The sequence below is a fragment of the Medicago truncatula genome, chromosome 5 (assembly GCF_003473485.1).
Source record: "Medicago truncatula cultivar Jemalong A17 chromosome 5, MtrunA17r5.0-ANR, whole genome shotgun sequence".
Taxonomy (NCBI): domain Eukaryota; kingdom Viridiplantae; phylum Streptophyta; class Magnoliopsida; order Fabales; family Fabaceae; genus Medicago; species Medicago truncatula.
The window spans coordinates 15,982,318-16,006,336 of record NC_053046.1 but is presented as its reverse complement, the minus strand read 5'-3'; positions in this window follow the sequence as shown (position 1 = coordinate 16,006,336).

Below are 24,019 nucleotides of genomic sequence, written 5' to 3'. Positions count from 1 at the left end.
GGATTGAGGGTTATATAGATTCAAGTGATAACACAATACAATTAATCTAAATAACTTTCAATTTTTGTTAATGCTATATTTTTGACTGGTTTTAATGCTCTATGTTGAAAAAAATAAAAGCCAAAAATATAAATAATATTATATAAATTGTATTTTTTTTTTAAAGAATAAAAAGTAAAAAAAGTAGTCCACAAGTTTTAGATTTTTTTTATGCCAAAAAGAATTATATAACTACCAAACCGCACTCTTCCCGACACAAGGTCTACCAGAGAAAAAAGCAAAAATTACAGTATCAAGAAAATTAGAGGAAGCAAAGTAAAAGAAAAACAAAACATAGGGCTAAGCCACCAACTATGATAGTTAAAATGCACAAACATGATTTTAGTTTAAATGTCGAAATTACGATTAGGAGGTTGAACGCCGTGATCGGGTTCGAATTCCTGCCCATTTACTTGTGTGTATTGTATAAATTGTATTAATTTTAAAAAAACAATATAATTAAAAATAAACTTTTTTAATGAATGACTTAATTGAATTATATCTAGAATAGAGGGGGAATAAGGGGTTTATTGCGATTTTTCATATTTAACGCAAACATACATGGATGTTTTTTTTTTTTTTTTGTGGCGGTGGTCGGGGTTTGAACCCCAGATCTTACATATATTATGCATTATCCCTATCAACTGAGCAACTCACGAGGATAAATATACATTGTTGCTAACATAATTTGTTTTGTAAACTAGGGATAAGGATGAAGAAATTACTGTTAGTATGGGTGATACCGAGACTAACAACGGTTATTACAAAGGATTTTTACAAAAATCAATAGAAAGTACTTTTTTTTTTTTTTTGTATGTACAAAATATCTACTGCAATTTTGCTCATGAGATTCACAATCTTCTTCAATCTTGTTCTTTCAATCTTGCGTGTTGAAAAGTGACTCAAAAATGTGCATCCTGTCTGTCAAAATCGGTGGCCGATTTGTACCACACGGTGGCCGATTTTGATCTGGTTTTGGAGACTTTTGTCTCGTGAAAAACCGGTGGCCGATTTTGCAAACTCGGTGGCCGATTTCGCTCAGGAGGAGAAAAATAAAACAGCTTGTGGGCCTGTTTTGTTCCAATTTTTGAGGGATATTTTCCACTATAAATATATACCTTGTATCAAATAATTATGTGTGTAGAAAACAGGGTTTAGAAGCCAACATACAAACTAGGGTTTATAGATAATTTCTCTTGGCAACAAACACTAGGGTTGGGATCTTTTTGATTCACCTTGAAAAAACACTATTAGGATTGAGTCTCTTGGTCACGGGAAAAGTCTGGGACTTAGGTAGAATTAGATTTGAAGACTGATTCTTGTAACTCAATATCTCTTTGTAAAGAAACTCATATCATTATAGTGGAACGAAAAGCTGCTCTCTTCCCATACTAGGTCATCATTAGACCGAACTGGATAAACAAATTCTTGTGTTCTCCTTCTTCCTTTTATCTCTTGTTGTTTACTTTTGTTTGAATTATTTGTTATTCGCTTGATTTGATTACTTGGTATTAATTTACTCCACGCATCAAGTTTATTATTGGTGTGGTTTTTCACAACGAATTCACAACATGACGTATCCATGAGACACTTCTGATCACAAGGATGAAGTTATTATGATCAATCTGAAGTTTTTTTTAACACATTATGATGTTCAAAATCATGTTTCTTTGGATATATTTTCATTGTGCATTTGTAAATTATGTTCTTAAGAACACTTAAAGAAACTTGATACAAAACAACACATATCACAATATTTTGATCCCTATGTTCAATTAAGTTTTTGTCATTGAAACATCAACTTAAGAGGTTTTTGTGATTTTCTCAACAACCTTATGTTTAGGCTCATCCATGTTTCCAAAACCCTTGATAACATGAAATTTTTGCTAATTTTATATTAAGTTTTTAAATAATATAGTATTTTTTATTAGTTTTTAGAAGTATCTTATTAGTTTTTTCGTTACTCCCAATTGTTGTGAAACTGACTCAAAATTGGAGAAATTGAAGTTTGCTGAAGCTGTCAAAATCGGAGCACGATTTTTCGAAGCAGAATTGGCACTTTCATTCGTAAAAAATCGGAGCACGATCTGGCAAAATCGGAGTACGATTTGGCGCAGAGTCATAAAAATAAAACGTAGTTTTATGGGCCTGATTTGGTTCCAATTTATGAGGGATTGCTTTACTAGAAATATAGACTTTGTATCAGATGTAAACTTGTGAGAGATAGAGGGGGTTGAAACAAGGGTTTAGAAAGGCAACAACAAAATTAGGGTTTGTATAGAGTCTGTCTCTTTGCAACAAACACTAGGGTTTGAGGGTTGATTCACCTTGGGAAACACTATTAGGATTGAGTCTCTTGGTTACGGGAAGAGATTGAGACTTTGGGTAGAATTAGGCGGGAGACTTATTCTTGTAACCCATTGAGATCTCTTTTGTAAGGTTACTCATCATTATAGTGAAACGGAGGGTTGCTCTCTCCTCTAGACTAGGTCAATTTAGACTGAACTGGATCAACAAATTCTTTTGTGTTCTCTCTTCTTTTCTCTCTCGCTGTTTTCTACTTTTGGCTTGCGTTTACAATTGTTCCATATACTTTGTTTGGTTGCTTGACTATCCATTGCTCCACATATCAAGTTTGTTATTGGTGCGTTTTCTCATCGAATTCACAACACCGATAAATAGGTTAAATATTAATAATATGAAGAAATGTTAGAAATATGATTGAATAATTGAAACGCTTGAAGTCTTGTTAACCAAGCATGATATTATGGTTGTGGAAAATCAAATCCTAACACCTCAAATGTGTTGCCATAAGTCTCAAAACTGTCACCATTACTCAAGATCGTTGGGGTGTGATGACTTATAGGGCTCAAGTGGTCTTTAACAACATAGCAACCATAAGATTAGGGAGCTATGTTGGTAAGACACACCTTTGTATTGTGAGCGAGGACAAAAGTTACTTTGGAATTACCCGACTCCAAGGATTTGATCTTCCATAGCATTAGAAAGTGTCGGGGTTTGTATTGTTCATTATTGTAATGAAATTTAATAATTTCAAGGCATTTTTATTAAATTGCATTTTTCCAAAAAATCAACCATTAAAGTTCTCAAATATACAAAAGCACTTCTCGCTAAACACTTAGGGAAAACCAACCTTGATAATCATCATGTGGATCAATATTTTACTATGACGATAAACCGGTGAACTTGCAAACGTATAAAGTTTTTGGCGTTGTTGTTGAGGATTTGATTTATTGAAGTAACTTATCTATTTTAGTCCTTTCTCTCGCAAACTTAATGAGACAGATGTAAATATTCATTTTCATGAAACTTTGACACTCAAGTGTACGAGATTGTCGTTGTAATAAAAGAGTATCATATGCACATAAACTTATGAATCTCTAGACTACCATTTTCTCCTAAGTTATGTAATTGAAAAGTATTTTTGAATTTTGGTCACATTCTTCAAGTTGCAACCAGCGGAAATTTCGTGCTACGGTGAGTGTGTATCATGTCATGTTTGGAGGAGCGCTAAAAGGGAAATTTGAAATTTCAACATGATCGTGGCATGATCATGACACGATGAAGCAATTAAAAAGGCTGACACATAGGATTAATGAAGTATCGTTGCACGATGGATTGGCTTTGTGGCACGATGGAAGCGTTTCAGAACTCCATCTATAAAAGCCAAACACGATTTCATTGCAAGGGTTCGGAATTTTGGAGCTTTGAAGGCATATTTGCCAAGGACCTGAGAACAAGTAGTGGATCTTCAACCAACTCATAGTTGGTTCTGATTTATGTAATGTTTCATTTATCTTTGAATTTCATTGCTTTAACTATGAGTAGCTAGATCTCTTTTGATTAGGTCTTAGATGAATCAATTGTAAGCTTTTGATCCATGTGAATTGTATAAACTCTATTCAATATAATTGGAATCCTAGTTTTATTTAGAATTACTTTTGTTTGATGCCTTTTGTATACTGATCACATATGAATTGAATTTAGATATCAAATGACAATTAGCACTAGCTTTTTAATTGGAAATTGTAATTTTGATTAACTTAATGAATCAATCTAAAGATATACGATTGTTAAGCTACGATATAGGAATTAATGCACAATTAAAACCTCCAACAATCACAAATTCACTAAAGAGATTGTAACTTTAGAAGAGCGTTTCGAGTCAAAAGATTGATCATAACTCATCGTTAAAATAGGTGAACAATTGTAGATAATAGATGCAATTTGCCAACAACAAGCAATAGAGGACTTGAAGGACTTAATCATTTTTCACCTGAAATTGTAAACCGAATTATTTGCGTTGTGCAACCCCCCCAATTTTAATACATCTACATTAACGATTTTACCGAGTAGAAGTTATTAAGAGTCCTTGTGGATACAAACTTGATTTTTATTACTACGATAATTTTTAGTACACTTGTTAAATATCTATTAACGATGACGCCAAAAACTTGACACACCCGCAAATGTACAAGGTTGCCGTCGTAATAAGAAGAGTATTGGATCCGGAAATTGCTAAAGTGTACGACACGGATATTCGTGCAGCTTGCACGATTGAATGTTTCGGTTAGTTTCTCGCTCCCTCTCTTTAAAGCCATATGCTTTTACTCTTTTGTTTTTGTTTAAAAAAAGAGAAGATAAACAAATTACTTCAAAATAAAATCATGCAAAGACTTAAGGTTTCACGTTTAGACATACAAATTGTAATTTTTATTTGGGTTAAATATGTTTTTAGTCCTTGATCAAAAATAAAATATATTTTTAGTTCCCATAAAATTACAAACTTTCACGTTTAGTCCTTACAAATTTTTTATTCACTTTTAGTCCATATTTGCATTTTATAGGGACTATTTTAGAGGACTAAAAGTACCCATTTTTTGTAAAAAGTTTTAAAAACAGAGACTATTCTTACAAACTATAATATTTTTTAGGACTAAAATTACAATTAAAATTTTATTGGGACTAAACTTAAAAACTCATAACTATATAGGGACTAAACTTAAAAACTCATAACTATATAGGGACTAAAAACATATTTAACTCCTTTTACTTTATTAATATTATAAATACACGATAAAATAATAATTTTTTGTGTGAATCGAGTATCGTAAAATCTCTTACCATCTCATCTAAATGTTTTTAAGTGTAAAATAATATGGTTTTTTTTTTTATGGTGGCCGGGGTTCGAATCCCAGACCTTGCAAATATTATGCATTGTCCATACCAACTGAACTAAGCTTACGAGGACGTAAAATAATATGTCTAATACAAAATATAACATATTGAATGAGATATAAGTGAATGAAATATCTGCGAAGGACATTAATTAGGATGGAAAAGGCAAGTAGTTAATGTTTCGTGCATATGGTGCGACAAATATGTCGTGCCATATAGCATTACTCGTTGGATCCACATAGACTTGTGAAACTCAAGGTAAGTTATGAAATAGAAAAGTACTTTTTTCGGTCCTATTTACAAGAGACAATTTATTTTTTTAGATATATTAAATAATTTATGTATTTGGTTTAGGTTCATGACTAGATACATACATTATTCAATGTACCTAAAAAAATCAACTTTATCTTATAAATAGGATCGGATCGAGTATTTTTCAATTTTTTATGATGAATGATTAAAGATTGAATATTGATTGAAAATATGAAAATGATTTAAAATGCCTTGGAATCATATTACAACATAACTTTCAAAATTCCTTTACTTCTCCTTTCAAAAATCCTCTGCTGTGTCAATTAATCTATTTCTAGTAATAAAACAAGCCGGCTCCCTACACTCATAGTTTTCATGCCGGCTTGACCTATTAAGCCCTATTATACATTTCATCCTAAAAGTTGGCCTATTTTCATGCTTTGAACCTTTTTGTCTAGACTTATATTTCATTTCATAAACTAACTTTCACTATTTGTTCATTGGTATTTTCCCAATATTTTGTATAAAAACACTACAGTTAAATTAGGTTATTTTTTTTGGGAAACGTGCTTATAGCATTTCATTAATCATAATAGTTTCAATATAATTGGATATATCATAATAAACTAGCTAAAGATATGCAAGAGCATGAGCAACCATATTAGCTTGTCGCCTAACAAACTCCACCCTAGAGTTAGAAAATAAATTACGTGTTGTATTTTTTAGAATATTATTTATATTTCAAAAGTTATATTATCATACCAATCATGTGCTACTATGTTGCCATTTCTTAAATAATTCAGTTGAGCAATTATCTGCTAAGTCATTGCAAATAACTATTATTAAAGCACATTTAAATTGCTTATTGAGTCAAGGCTGATACCATTCTTCACAACGTTAACTTTGATAGCTATTATTATGCCTTTATTCTAGCATGACTAAGCAGTTACTTGATGATATATTAAAACTTCTTTTTCACGTGTAAAAACATATAATTGGTGATTGTTGTTGTTCTGTTACCTCCATCATTAGGAGAGGGACCTGCTGTATCCGGGGAGTTTGCGCACATTGATGTGGATAAATTCCAAGGACAATCTTCGTGACACCCTAGGTTAATACTAACGTGTTCAATTTTGCAGGTTTACTTTCTAGTTTGTTTTGCAGAATCTGGTTTGTTGTTACTCGAAGTTGCGGTGGCTGCGTTGTTATTTGAAGATGCGGTTGCCGGTTATTATTTGAAGTTGCGGTGTTGCGGTTACTGTTTACGCATCAGGTACAACAATCTTGGAATTTATCCCTGTAACTGTAACCGCAAGTTAAAGACCTTCTTCTACAAGGTGTCCCATGAAATATTGGTGGAGGATGTTGATAGAACTATGTCAGCAGCCAACTTATACAACAATATTAAGCAAAGATAAGTTTTCTTAAAACTCTCTTATCTATTCTTTTTAATATTCAATTGTGTTGATTTTAAATTTCTACCATCAAATTGTGATCTTGGTTTTTAACTATTATTTTGAGCAAAATGTGTTTGAGACAAGTTAACGTGAAATTAACAAATAGAAATATTTTATTAGATGTGGATTACTTACTATGTCATCTTTTGATAAACTTTAATTAGTGAAATATTATTTTAAACTTGGTTCTCATGAATATATGATATTTATAGTGGGAGAATTCCTTTTTAACAATTTTGTGTGTGTATAAATGAGAACTATGATAGCATCTTAGAAGTTAGAATACTTTAAACTTAATCATCATGAGCTGAAGTAGTGATTCATGTAATATTGTTTTGAGCTATTTTCTTATGTCTTTAATCCTTGGTGCTTATTAGAGTATGAGAGTGTGCGATTTTGACTTTCTAAAATCTTGAGTCACTATGTTGGAACATATAATCATATTATAATGTGGTAAAGTTCTTTGAACCGAGCGCCTGACTAATATGTTAAACATGTTTGCTTTTTAAAGCTTTGCTGGTTTATAGGCTTGTGATTCTAGCGTGATATGATCTAATTAATTGGTTTGTGTGTTATCAGCTGTAGAAAATTTATTGCAATTAATAGATTTGGCCAAGTTTATATATGTGTCTATCTGTATAGAATAGATTCTGTATATCTGAAATAAGTTTGTTTAAGTAAACTGCTTTCATTATCCTCCCATGAGAAGGATGTGGTTAAGTTTATATCCTATAAATATATATGTTTATATTGTATAAATATTTAAATTTGATGTCCACAAATGAAATTTTAGGATGAAGGTATTTGAATTGATGAATTTGTTTGTGTTTTTTATAAAAGCAAATAAGCTTGTTGGAATACGTACAATATCTCTCGAGGTATTAGTTCAGTTCTTGTTTTTTAAGGATTAATGTGTGTTTGATACTATGAGCCAATTTATTATTTACTGTGCAAGTTTTAAGAAGCGTTTGATATTGTTGTCATTTGAAAATCATTCAAGTAGACTTGAATAAAAATCTATTTATTTTACGCAATGTGGGGGTATTGTCGCCTAAAAGTTTCTCAAGTAGATATGTATAATAAAATTAATCATAAATTTATTTTCTCCCTGTGAAGATGTTGTCGCTTAGTATTTATCTAAGTAGACCTCATGAAATATATTATGGAAATTAGTTTGATAATATATGAGATATCATTTAGAATGGCTAAACCATTGTATTCAAATAATACAATGATGATAATTATATATGAATCCAATAAGAAGAAGAAAAATCTATTAGTTGATTTATCTTATTGATGACTAAGTTGTCGCTTAGTTGTCAACTAAGCAGACTTGTATTAATTTATTGTGAAATTCGAGTTTATTTTTATAGATTTGATGAAATATGAGGATAATTGACTTAGAGACGTCTTAGTCAATATTTGTGAATTAAGCAGATCCGTATATAAAATCCATTGGGAAGAATTTTAGGGATATGAGTCTATGCCACTAGAAAACGACAAGTAATGGGAACCCAACCTTTGTGATTGGAGATCCCATGAAGAAGGTTCAATGGGTAAAAACAAGTTACTTGCTAGTTCTGTTAGCACTAATATATTGTTGTCTCTTTCCTATAGTGTATGATAATGGATGAGATGTGCTAAATAATATAAAATTGATGGGTAAGCTTAAAATGCTTTTAATGATTACCATAAGCCCTTATGGGTGGTGTGTGGTTGGAGCATGCACTAGATGGAATCACCTATATGAGTGTCAAGTGAGGCCGCTTGTATGAGACTGTGGCGGGTCTTTAGAGCACTCATGAATATCAGGCATGCGCATGGCCTAAATAGCGCACAACGGCGTAACAGCATGAATTGTGTGGGTGTAATGTGACTGTGAGACCTCTAACATATAGCAAGTGTCTTGGGTTCCATAGCTTGCTAAACCAATTCACTATGTGTTAAGTCTTATTAGTCTAGGACAGGTTCCATAGCTTGCTATACTGTTCCGATGCATTACATCTAAGATCTAAACTCAGAAAATTTGTTTTCTAATTTAATTTTTGAACTTTTGAAATATGTTGGGGATTGTTGTATTTTTTAGAATATTATTTATATGTCAAAAGTTATATTATCATACCAATCATGTGCTACTATGTTGCCATTTCTTAAATAATTTAGTTGAGCAATTATCTGCTGAGTCATTACAAATAACTATTATTAAAGCACATTTAAATTGCCTATTGAGTCAAGGTTTTTACCATTCTTCACAACGTTAACTTTGATAGCTATTATTATGCCTTTATTCTAGCATGACTAAGCAGTTACTTCTTTTTCACGTGTAAAAACATATAAGTGAAGCACTATTCTTCTCAAGCTTTTTTCATCAATAGCAACAAATTAAAAACCCATACCTCACAACTTTGTTTTCTTATCTTCCAATTTTACTTTCTGAGAAAAACATATGCCTGATAATAATTGGTGATTCTTGCTGTTTTGTTACCTCCATCACTAGGAGAAGGACCTGCTGTGTCCTGGGGAGTTTGCGTACATTGAGGCGGATAAATTCCAAGGACAGTCTTCGTGACGCCTGAGGTTAATACTAACGTGTTCAATGTTGCAGGTTTACTTTCTAGTTTGTTTTGCAGAATCTGGTTTGTTGTTACTCGAAATTGCGGTGGCTGCGTTGTTATTTGAAGATGCGGTTGCCGATTATTATTTGAAGTTGTGGTGTTGCGGTTACTGTTTACGCATCAGGTACAACATTACGAAACAAAGAACGACAAGAAGAAATAATAGAACCAAATTCAGACAGGTCGTTCCGTGTAGAAAGGAAGACATCAACTGTTACTTTAGAATCTGTTTCAAAGTCCACATTATCCAGTTGCATATCACTCAACCATTGCAAAGCAGAGTGCAGCCCTAAAGCTTCTCCAACATCCACCAAAACAATACAAAGAGATGTAATAGTCTTAGACAATACAAAACTACCTTCCGAGTCGCGAATACAAATGCCAATACTTGTGTGATTATGGTGAGAAGAAAATGCCGCGTCGATATTACATTTATATCTATCTGATGTAGGGGGCTGCCACAATATTCTGGTGTGTTGGTGTGAGGAGGAGGCCCTCATATGCGCAGCCATTACATGCTGAGGAGGCGAAGTGGATGCAAGGACATCTGGAGCATTCGCCAATTGCCAATATGTAATCATGTTCCTAGCACGCTCTACAACCACCGGACTTCTTTCTGTAACATCGTCCCAAACTCTAAGATTGCGGTGTTTCCATAAGCTCCACATGACAGTTGACAGACGTTGCGATAACTCAGCAGACAAATTCTCCAAAAGAGAGAAAATAGCGTCCGTAGCTGAAGTAGTATGAGTGAGGGCGTGTTACACCGAGCTCCAAAGGCCGGTCCTGTTCCACACTTGTAAAGCAAAAGGACAATCGAAAAAAACATGCAAAAGATCCTCATAAGTAGAGTCACAACTAGAACAGTTAGTGGGACAAACGACATCTTTATCCAACAGACGGACAAGTTAAATTAGGTTATTGAATTCCATTAAAAAAAAAAAGGAGATTATGAAAATCTAGATTAGGAACAAAACCAGAGCAACTAAGCCTACTTATAATAGTGTTGGCACCATTCAACTTGTGCATTGGTCAGTGATTACAAAGGCTGTGAATGATATTTACAAATGATCATCAAAGTTCTCAAAGAAAATTAACAAAATTGAAGTCCATAGATTGTTAAGGTCGTAGTCTGGGGTTCGGGCTAGCTGTCTGACAACCTAAACATTTACAGTCTTGATCATTTAGCTTCTTTGATCCTTTGGTGACATTTTTGAAACTAAATGACACTGAGTATGAATTAGTTTGATGAATTAATACTCACTTCCTTACCATTAAAAAGAGTCTTCATTGCCCTAAAATATTGGCTTGGTCGGGAAGACTTCAGTATTATAAGGGTTTAAAACAATAGAAAACTCATAGTCTGTTATGACCAGCTGTAACGTGGCACTATGGTTGCAAAATACCTTCATCGTCTAAAACACTTCAAGATTTCCACTCCATCCATCCCCAACCATCAAAACACTCGAAAAACATCGTTCCCCACCTTCAAACATAGCCTGCTAACCCACATCCGTACAATCCTTCAATAACAAAACAAAAATTAAAACCCTAAATCACTCAAACCAAGCTTCATAATGAATCAATACTTAAAGGATAAGTTATGATCGTTGTATGAGAAATAATGAATCAAAGAAACAACCGACAAGGTAAACATCTTCAACAATTATAATTTTGTGCTATTTCTTTAAGCATTCCTATTTCATTTTCTATTGCTCTAAACATTGAGTAAAATGTCCAATTCAAGCATGAAGGGAGTTTCTTATCTTGTTCTTTTTTATCTACAAAATATTACTACTCTTTTATTTATCTTTCTTTAAAGGCTTAAATATGTATTTCATCCTTGCAATTAAGGATCGTTTAAAAATTGGTTCATATATTCGCTAATCCTTGCAAACTAGTCTTGCAATCATTAATCATTTAAAATTTCGTTATTTGACCAACTTAATCACTGCCATGTCACTAATTTGATGACGTGGCAATCACTGACACACATGAAATTCCTATTTTGCCCTTAAGAAGATGACAAAATATTGAAGAAAGAATTGGAAACCCAGGGGTAAAATTGGAATTTCATCTGTGGCAGTGATTAAGTTGGGAGAGGTACGAAATTTTAAATGATTAAACAATGCAAGGGTAAATTGCCAGGATTATCGATTACAGGGACTAATTTTTAAACAACCCCTAATTGGAAGGATGAAATACATATTTAAGTCTTCTTTAAATAAAACATAATTCTACTTCTTGCTTGAAACAATTTTGTTTTAACATATAGGACATATAATTTGTATTACTGTTTTTGTATGGGTAAAGGGATAATTGAAAGGTCATCTGGTGAATCAAATCTAAGTTTACTAAATTAACATACTCCTAGTAACATTTCCTAAAATGTAACACCCTGTGGAATCTGAGATATTGGGAATAAGGGATTGTACAAAAAAAAAAATCAAAATTTCATTGCCCTTTTTTCTTTGAAACAGTCTATTGACTCATTAATGCCCTGATGCTTGACTTGTAACCTTGATGTAAATATTATCTTTTTGTGAAGCTTGCATAATGAAAAGATACTTATTTATATTTGGACTTTATAAATTGCAAATGAAAATGAATACCTTTGAAATAAAAGTATAGGAAACCTAGAAATAAGAAATTTATCTTGAGCTTAAAAAGTAATTTGTTGGGCAGTTAAAGGAAATTGCACCCACTAAGAAAAGTGATCTTACCCTTATGTCCGTTTTCCTAAAGGTGATTGATCCTCATATATCGGGGTAGTAAAAAGCAATTGCATACATTTAGAAAGATGACCCGACCCGTTGGTCATTTCTCTTAAAGGTGATTGATTCTCATATACCTTCAAATTTAAAAATATCGATGGATCAAATGAACTTAAATTAGGTTTTTTAGATTGTATTTTCAATTGGAATTTCAATATTGTTGAAAAATAAATAAAATTTCTTTGTGATGGCCTTATGTTCAAAACTTTGAAAGAATATTATTGATTCATTGCTTGCTTTCACAAACGAAATAGCTAGTAAGAATATAGGTTTATTGTAAAGGCTATGGTTGCAGTTGTTCTTTGAGAAATAATTGAGTGGAATTAATTTATTTATACATAAATGAGTGGTCTTGTGAGGGGAGTGCCCGAAATTCTCAAGGACTTGTAACTTATTAAGGAACCTTTGATTCTTACTTGGAACTTACGCTGATAATCCCTTGTAATTTTAAACTTTCCCAATTCTTGCATATTCACTACCTAAGGAAATTTCTTGAGGACAAAGAATGGTTTAAGCACGAGGGAGTTTTATAATATGATATTTTACCTATTCTTATATTAAGTTTTATTAAATAATCAGTATTTTGTTATTGCTTTTTTTTTTGGTACAAAAGAGGGTCAAAAGCCCAAAAGAAGGAAACAAAAAAACTAAGGAGTTAATCACATATTTCTAGGTATGCACGCTCCAGAAATATCATCAAACATGAGGCTTTGAAGCTCATTAGGAGGAGACTCCAAAACTACCAAATTCCATGAATTCAAAGATAAGCTAAAATTAGCCAATACACACTATATTCACCTACGTAAATCCTTTATTCCTAGGCCTCCCCTCTTTGTTTGATCTACACACTTGATGTTTCTTTGGATTCGCACCATGACCTTATGCACTTCAACCAACATCTTCAAATAGGACCATTAGAATAAAGGTATAGTCAACAATACCAAATCCATAAGAACAAAATTCCCTTCAAAACTTATACATCTATTCAACCAAGAATTCAATCTCTTTTCAGTGATTTCAATCACTAACTTCCAAGTAATAAGACTCCTCGGGTTTGCACCAACCCAGAGCCTCAAATAGATAAAAGTAATATGCCATAGGAAAGATTGTTCATGCTTTAAACCACACTTTATTTCCTATTATCTTACTCACCAATCTCATAGCAAGTAGTGTTGGTCATGGTATTTGTCCGCTCCAGTTGACATGTTAATGCATTTTGCTATGAACTTGAAGAAATTCTAAACAGTCATTCAAAGTCAAGTATCTTCACATACACTTTAGACATCTTTCTAGGTTATAATGTGACTTAGGTTAAAGTGAGATATATTTTGAAAAGTATGATAACAAAAGGATTGGAGTTAGGTACATGCGACATATTCCAAAACATTAAAGTAATACCAACCTTTAATTCCTTGCCAAAACAACATGGACACTGGTAGAACTAGTTATTCGTTTTTGTTTTTTATTTAAGAGACCAAATTTTTCATTTCTTGGCGCTTGTTTTTGTTTTTTGTATAGACCAATTCCTGATGGTTTAGTCTATAATCTGGAGGAATGAGAGTCAAACTCCTTATAACTCTTATTAACCCAAAGGATCATAACATCTAAAAAAGGATCATTGATCCGCTTGAGAAAACAAACCATTTTTTGTTTCATTAATATTTCTCTTCCTTTTCATCTATGTGATATTGTCTTTCAATTTGTCCTCGGTTTAACCCAACTCTTCATTCAAATTGTTGTGACTTATAACAATTTGTCGTTATAATTTCAATTTTTCAAGAATTAATTAAATAATAATGGGGAAATTTTGTGAGAGTCAATTATAATGTCGTGGCTTCTAGTCCTGATGCATCCCAATTGGTTGGGATTTTCTAACGCCCAAAATAAAGTTGTCTAGAATTTTTATTCGAGCGTTAAAATTTTGTCTGAACTAAGAAAATAGCATACATATGTCTCATAATGTCATGTCAATACAACTGAATTATAAATCAATACATAAACTCTATGAATGATAGATGTGCTAACCAGAGAGTACATAGCATCAAGAACATAGTCTCCGTACAAATGACATAGCATAAAATACATATACTAAATCATGTAACATAATCAGCATGATCAGTTAGTAGCTTTTTTCATACCCTTGCCACGAGCCACCTGAGTATTTGAAAAGAGATAAAAGGATTGGGATGAGACATAATGTCTCAGTGAGCTCAACATATCCCAGGGTACTAGTGACCGGTGGAAACTAGGTTCAAAGTCTGAAGACTAACATTTTTCATATCATATTGTCATATTCATATCATGTAATCATAGTCATATCTTATTAAGTTAGCGTGGAACAAACAATGTTATCTGAGTTCATTTTACGGAATGAGCCGAGTGGAGTAACCTACACATTCCTCTAGTTGACCAGCTAAATTCTCTATCAACCAGAGCTAGAACTGAACTCCTCTAACTATGTGTGTGGATTTCCAACTAGGGAGAATCACATCCAGCATAATCTGGAGCCTGCAAGGGACACTCATATCTACACATGCAAAGCCACCACCATATGTAAATCTTGAATTGCTTCCGAAATGAGGAAGGGGGGAAAAGGCTTGGCGAAGAGGGAAAGCGAGAGGGGAAGAGAGTAATCGGATATCACAGTTCTTAATTGAAAGCCATTGAGAACCGTTACGGTAACTCATTTGCAAGGATTTTGCCATCAAATAATCCCAATTGTTAGTTAGGGATCATGTTTCAACTCATTTAATAGGTTTCTTCAAATAACTTTTTCTCGTCAAAACAACAAGAGTTGTTAAGCATATTAGGATCCTACGTTGTATATGAAACAAAGATATGGGTAAAATATCGAAGAAAACATTGACAAAGCAACATTAAAATCGTGATGTTGGACAAAGGATGAGATGGTATAACAAAAAAAATAAGGCTTAATTGCACTTTTGGACTCCTATCTTTCCAAAAGTTGCGGTTATGGCCCCCTAACTAATTTAAATACAAAACAGTCCCCTATGTTTTGATTATTTGGCAGTTTTGGACCCCCAGTCCATTAGTGAGGTGTCACGTGTATTATTTAGTGACAATGGGAGATGAGACACGATTTCGCAACGAGGGTTCATGAATCATTAGTGAAGGGAGAGGAAATTAGGGTTTAGAAAAGGAGGGAATATATAGATCAACAAGGGTTCATGATGAAGGGAGAGGACTTTTATTACAAAATTGAATTGAGAGCAAATAGCACGTTAAGCACCACTCAAGTTCTAATTATTAAAAAATTAATTTATAACATTTAATTATCGATTTATGAGTATAAGATTCATTTCACAATTATTCTACTGAAAATTTTAGACTAGATTCAATTAATGTAGTCAATAATCATTTTACAAAAAATCTTCACGAAATGATAAATGATTAAATCCACATTTAATCGAATGCTTATTATTAAATCCCGCACAATACAAGCAATAAAAATGTATCTAAGAACAATAGATAAGCTCAAAATTCAAACCCTATCTTTGCACAATTGCAAATTATTAACCTTCAATTGCCCATTTATATTACTAGCGACGAAGAGGAATGAAATTTGTAAACCCTTCAATGAGGTCATCGTGGCCTTCGAAAAGCACAGCAACCTGAAGAAGTAAAAACATAATTAAAATGAGTATCACACAAGAGGAAAGAAAAATAAAAGGCATATAGTATTTTTATGGTATCTCAATTGTAATTTTGACCACATGACATAAACAATTTTTACTTTTTTTCTCTATCCTTATTTCACACTATTGTTTTTTTCCAATAAAAAAATATTTTTAAAGTTGTTTCAAAATGATTTTATCGATATCATTTCACATAAACAACACATACCTCACTAATAACATTACCAACAGTCTTCTCTCTTTCTATATACTTTGACAGCATCTCTAGAAACGACAAATATACATGACGATGATCAGCATGTTGAAATCGATTCTGCATGAAAAAAATATATCTATTAGGCTCATCAAAACTACAAAATATAATTGATAATTCTACATTCAAAAAATATATATGTGGGAAAGAATCCATAATATAACTTACCTTCACCTCGCGCACATAATTTGAAATATACCGATAATCCACCACTGGCCGGTCAGCATAAATTCTTTTCATCTTATGTGGTTTCATGTCAAGAAAAAAATTAGACCATCAGAGAAATGAATGATGAAATATTCAACAAAAAACTTGACTTAAAACATTATGAATCAAGAAAAACTAGAAGGAAAATAATGAGTATATTTTTTATGCATACTTCAGTGTAAACCAGTGTGATGATGAATTTGAAGGAAAATAAAATTTAAAGAATGATTGTATGTAATGTCCTAAAACTACTAAATTCCAAAAAACATATAGTAGATTAAAAGGAAAATAAATAATAGGAAAAATAAATTGCTTTCTATCACAATTTCTCTCAACCTTTGTGATTATTCAAAATGAAAGAGATAATGAAGAAATATGTGAGAAATATAATTCACCATATGATGATATATATAAGAAAAGGATGAGGGTAAAGAAGGGGTGGAATTATTATTTTTTTGGTAAATTCTTATTTATCATAAAGTTTTTTTTTTTTTATAGAGTAATTTTCGTTATATGTATTGGTACTTCGTAGGTAAAACTCGTTTAAAATTTAATTTTTAAACAAATTAATACGAAAGTATGACACATTATTGAATAATTTGTATGATGGGTACGTAACATACTAAATGTCATAGGTACCATTGTTTTTATGTCAGAACAAAAATCGTGTAGATATTTTTAATTAAATATATTATACGAATTAATATACTAAAATAATATTCAACATGATTTTTTCGTTTTGGTTTTAAACCTCCGGTTTATAAGCGAATGGGTTCTAGCAATAAAAAATTCGGTCACAATGTAAATAAAGTCTAATCAAGAATTGTTCCACCATTGAATCGAACTCGATCTCTCCTGAGCACTAATCCTTTGGTAGAAATCATCAATCATTTGAGGTCGATCATTTGAGGTCAATCATTTGGTGATATTCAATGATAACTCTCGAATATAGTCATAAAGATGTCATTCTTATATTATTGACGCTTGGATTGATTTAGTGACAGAAAATGATTATATTCGAAAATATAAAAAAGACATATTTACGTGAGGATCTTTATAAATTTTCTTTTTCATTTTCTTGTATTTTTTGTCCATCCTTATGTCCTTCAGTCTTTTGATTTTCTTTTTACATAAATGTATTATAAATCTAAATAAAAAAAAGGTTGCACATACTATTAATTATATTATAAACTATGGATTTGTGAATGTACCAACTATTCATAATTAAAACACCCCCACCCACTTACCAACAATGGATTTGTGTAAATGGTAAAAGGTTCTGGATTTCTTAAGGAAGTGGTTATGAGTTTAAAGGGAAATCCAATAAAGTTTTTTTATTTTTATTTTTTTTTATAGATGAAACCGGTAGAGTTTAGTTATTACTAAATGATGGTGGAAATTTCGTAGTAATAACATAATAACCGTTTTTGTGAGTTTAACTCAATTGATAGAGATATTAAATAATATATATAGAGGTCGTGATTTCTACCTTGAACACCTCACTTATTTATCTTAAAAAAGTAAATTTTTAGCCATTAGATTATATCAACAAAAAATATAATAACAAGATAAAAAAAACCTTCATTCACTGTATAGAGTTTCATATTAGATAGATCCTAATAAAATATAAAAGTTAAGATTCATATCATAGGAAATGTTAGATATATACAATGTATTACCATATTATTAATTTCCCAAAAAGCTATTTTTTCACCATTTCCGATTAATAAAATATAGTATAAAAGTTCTAACATTCAATTTAATTTATATTTTAATTTTTTATGATTCATGATTTATTTTTTTTTGGTCGGGGATTGAACCCTGAACCTTGCATATATTATGCATTGTCCATATCAGCTGAGTTAAGCTCACAATGACTGATTCATGATATCTAATGACACCTTCTTGTTCATATTCATTATTTTTATCCAATATAAATTTATATTTTACTTTATAATATCTCAAATTAATCAAATTAAAAAGGTATGTTCAAATTTTCCTTAATTTATATAAAAAATAGTGCTTATACACTAATAAAATTAAAAAGAGTAAATTACATTCCTCTCTTTTGAGAGATGCGAAAATTACACTATCCTTCTCTCTTGTCAAAATATGTGAGTGCTTATAGACTAATCACATCATAATTGGCATTTTTGGTGCTGACCATTAAAAAAGACAAGTACTTTAAAAAATTCCAATATTCTCCACATAGATGAGGGTCATGTCGTCGAAAATGGCATTTTTGGGGGGCATTTGTTAGTCTGTAAATTTCTCAGGTTCATTTAATATGGTCGACATATGTTTTGACCATTAACTTTGCAGGAATCGAAGAGCTTTTCGAATTCAAAAGGAAGAAGCTTCGACAAAGCATCAAGCCTAAGGCGCATGACAAGCGCTCGACAATTCAAGGCCGGGAGAGCGGTTACGCGTCGAAGACAAGCAAAAGAGCGGGAAGCACGATTCAAGCAATGAAACAGTTTCCTTTAATGGAGAACGTGGAGAAAATGGTTGTCCAAAATGGAGGAAGTGTTGATCATGGAGTTAATGGTCCACCATTTAGGGTTTTTAGTATAAATAGTAGTTTACAAGCCGGAAAGAGGGTCGCAAATCATATACATAATTCTACAACACTCATACTATCGGCGTCTAGGGAAACGAGTTATACAGAATGTATGAAAACTGATTTCTAGAACACCTATTTTATTTTAATGCATTACATTTTACTTTTTTCCTTGAGTTTACGTGCGTAAACTTACTTTTATCTTTTATCTTGCTTTATTTTAAGCTTTTTATCGCATTCTCAAAACTGTCGAGAGACAGTGCCTTTTTATATCAAATCTAACTGGCTCACTAAGAAATCTGAGTGCACTTTGTGGCCTTTTTACAAACTCTTTTTCGATACAAAAACCTTTGCACAACGGTCTTGAGATTTCTAGTTTGGTTTCGCTTGTAATAATCAGAACTAGCCCCCGTTTGCCAAAACCACAGGCAAACAGGTGGGTGATCTGTGGGAGAATAGAGGTGGTTTGGGCGACTGGGCTTTTATTTGGCGTCGACATTCGTTTGCTTGGGAGAGAGAGCTAATAGATTCGTTGTTGTAAGTTATTGGTGGATTTATAGGGGGTGAAGTAGAGGATGTTTGGTGGTGGGCAGTGGAGGAGAGATGGGAATACTCGATTCGGTCCTCGTTTAAGATGTTGAAGGAGTCAAGGGGTGTCGATGGGAACATTAGTCCATTGGAAGAAGCGGTCTTCGAGTATCTTTGGAAGAGTATGGCGCCGTCTAAGGTTGTGGAATTTTATTTGTTACTCCTTCTTGATCGCATATCCCGACGCGTACAAATCTTGCAATGCATAATATTAATGCGGTCCAAATGATGTTACTATGTGTGTGTTGTGTAGCTGTTGTGCTGAGACTTCAAACCATTTATTTCTCCATTGTGAGGTGGCTTTGAAGGTGTGTTCTAAGATCATGAGATGGCTTGGGCTGAATTTTCTTACCCATCCTAATCTCCTATTTCATTTGGAAAGTTGGGGTGGTGACCAGAAATCAAAGAAATTTAAGAAAGGGATCCGGCTGATTTGGCATGCGGTAATTTGGAGGATTTGGAAAGACCGAAACGATAAGATGGTTACGTTCATGGAACGCGGCATCCACATTGCACTTTGACCACGTCTCGCACGGTTTCTCCTAAACTAAGTTGTTATATTGCCCTATATTCTGCCCATTTTGCAAAGCTAGTGGTAATGCTTGTTTATGAATCTCTTGTCATTGTTGCCAAGCATCTAGAGCTGTCCTCCAATGCTTCTTGAAGTATGATGAACGTCATTCCAAATGACATCATTACGTGCAACGTAATAATTGGTACTTGAGAGGTGATTAACGTCTTATAAAGTTACCATGAGACAAACTCACAAATCATTTTTCATAATTTTTCACTACACAACCTTGAGTAAAATACCTCAATTCTAAATCATTATAGTGAAATTGACTTACAACGTCAATATGGTGGCATTTTTGCAATAAAGTTAAAAATAAAATTAGTTTGCATCTAGTATAGTTTGGGTACAACAATAGTCGGCTTATAATACAATCAGCACGTCAGCGCTATTATTCTATAAAAGTTAAAATGGTGTGCTTAGTTTTAGGATGATTATGTACATAAGCAACTTAAACGTCCATACGTAAATCATCTTGGGGTTGGCCTAATGGTTGGATTGAGATCTTAGAGTATGCTACTCTCAAGGTCTCAAGTTCGATTTTCTCTGGCGGAAAAAGTTCATACAAACCTCTGGTCCCTTTGTATTAGTGATACCCAATTTTTTTTAAAAAAATAATCATTCATACGTAACTTAACGCTTCACCATGTTAGACCAAATTCATAAATTATACGGATTTACAATTTTACATTGTAATCTGGTTTTTTGTTTTATTTTTTCTAGAAAAAATATATATATATACGAAAACAGAAAAACACCCAAAGAGAGGACGATTATAAAACTTTATACAACCAAACGAAGTCTCTGGAGACCAATAATGCCACTAGTCCACCCAAACAACCAACTAATTGAACACCGCAATCTACTAGAGATGCAGTAGAGGAAGGACCCCTTAACAACCCAAAAAATCTTTGTAGACCAAGTCTCACCCAAACCACTAAAGCATATATCAGATCCATCTCTGCCAACCACGTTGGACACTATTGGCGCCAATAGATAATTGACACCACCTTCCACTCATTGAGAGAACAATGATGTCTAAGGTGTTTTCGGAAGAACCCCTTTCAAGGTTGGAATTGGATACTCTGAAATTATTTCGGGACTTCCAGATGAACCACACAGTTGCATGCCTGACCAAAATAAAACATAGCCTAGATTGACTACACATTCCTAAGGATACAGAAGCCTGAAACAACCCCACGAAGGAGCCCGGAAGGACCCACTCCATCCTAGCCACCTACAAACCAAATACCAAATCCAAGTTGATGCCTTACATGTTACAAACAAACGATCCACCGACTCCTCCTCCTCCCAACCACAAACCTCACGGAAAATGCTCTCTTAGAATAAGTTGCCATGAAAAGAAAAAAAAAAACCCGGATTTTAGAATAAGTTGTCATGAAAAAACCTCGATTTTAGATAGTGCCCAACTTTTCCATGCCAGATTGCGGCATTTAACCACCTCCTCTGACGTTCCATGTATGACTTAGTTCTTCCTCACAAGAAGCTCATATACAGCTCGTACTGACTACTCTTTGTCTGAGTTATACTTCCAAGACTTGGAATCCTCACCCTAAGACAACTTCACCCCATATAGAATCTCCTTAAACTCTCGACACATGCCCTACTCCGAATCAGATAACGTTATCCTCCAACGTAGGTCCCACACCCAACCCCCCTCTCATTGCCCCTAAATCCCCCACAATAGTCGATTGTTGATCCAAAACTTGAAACAACCTAAGGAACCGAAGTCATGGGGGTTCATGGCCCACTTTTGTATCCCTTCAAAATGAGGTTCTCCCCTCATTACCCGCGACCTTTAATACTACCTCTGAAAACCAATCCCGTTAGGAGTTTTTACCGGTCCTTAACAAGGAAATTACCCTTTTCCACCACCCTGGAACTTGTCGAAGGGATTTCCCTCTTGACCCTGGATGGGAGATAGATCCGACAACACCATACCTAACTCTAAAGATTTAGTTTGTGATAGAAGCCGGCCTAAAACATAATACCTTTATAAAAAAAAGTTTACCCATAATCATGTTTAGGAAAAAAAGTTCTCTCTCAACTTCTGTTTTAATGACAACAAACTTATTTGAACATAAGATTAGATTGATTAACATTATATCTAAAAAGGTGGATTGTTGAGGATTTTGGCAATTAAGAGTTTATGATTTCGCAGTTGGTGGAGCAGATTATAATCCTAGAGGCTAAAAGTGGGTCCTTGTGATTGTACATGGTTGGTAAGTGCACGAAATCGTACTCAAGTAAGAAAGTAGTAAGTAATTGTCTCCACAAGGATTGTCAGTCAACTTGGTAATTAAAAGAATTTATTTGGAAGTAAATAAAAGAAGAAATTTAAAAATGGTTGCAGGGTTTTGATTGTTCTACCCAATACGAGATTAGGGTTGTTGATTCAGAGGTATAACGACAATTTGGGGTTTGATATTCAAGAGAGTGTGATTAGTCTTCTTTTGTTTTTGTGGTGTTTTTGTATAGGTTGGTTTCCGTATAGGTTCTACTGCTAGCAATCTATGTGGATAAATTCTACGGTTTTCTCATTTTTGTTTAACAATAAATATATTAGTTTGCCATTAAAAACAACACTAATGCTTATCAAATCTCGCACATTACAAACATTAAAATTGTATCCAAGAACAGTAGATAATAGATACTCTACATATTCCCTCAAAAAAAAAAAAAAAAAAAAACTCTCCATATTATTCAACCCTATCTTTGCACAATTGCAAATTATTAATCTTGAATTGCTCATATATATCACTAGCCACGTTACGGAAGGAAATCAATAAACCCATCAATAAGATCCTCATGGCCTTCAAAGAGTAAAGAAACCTGAAGAAATAAAATATTAATTAAAATGAGTATCACACAAGAGGAAAGAAAAATAAAAAGGCATATATTTTTAGTATGTCTAGAGCTGCAATTGTGACATAAACAATACAACACAAACATATACCGCCCAAATGATATCATCAAGACTCTTTTCTCTTTCTATGTACATTTTCAGCATGTCTTGAAACAAAGAATACACATGACGAGCATCTTGAAATCGAGTCTGCATGAAAAACATCTATTAGACTCGTCAAAACTGAAATATTTCATCGATTAATTCTACATTGAAAACATAATATGTGCAAGGTCTGGGGTTCGAACCCCATACACCACCAAAAGAATCGAATCCATAATATAACTTACCTTCACCTTCATCATAAATCTCAAACCATATTCATAATCCACCACTGGCCGGTCAGCATATGTTCTTTTCATCTTCTGTTATTTTATGTCAAGAAAAAATTTAGACTATTAGAGAAATGAATGATAAAATATTCAACAAAAAAACCTCACTTAATAAACCAATAAAAATTAAAAATTAAATCATGATGATGAGAACAATTCAAACACAATTGTAGATATGAATAATTTTCTCTCATTTCCCAATTTTTTCTTTTGAATTCTATTTTATAGATATTTTACAGAAGATTATTTTGGGGCTTGAAAATAAAAAAGAATTTAAAAAACATTACCACTCGATTAAAGATTCTAATCTTTGATAAAACATAAGAAAAAAAATCAATAACAATAAAAGGAACAACAATGTCTAATTAACAGAAAAAAGGAAATAGCTCATTAAAAAAATAGCAATGAGACAATTTCAGATCTAACTTAAAAATATAAACTCAAAGAATCAATTTGAACCATATAACTTGACAGAATTATGATTAAAAAAAAACTAGGAGAATAAGGAGTAAAAGTTTGCATACTTCGGTGTAAACCAATGTAATAGAGAATCTGAAGGATATTACAATTTAAAGAATGATTCTATGTAA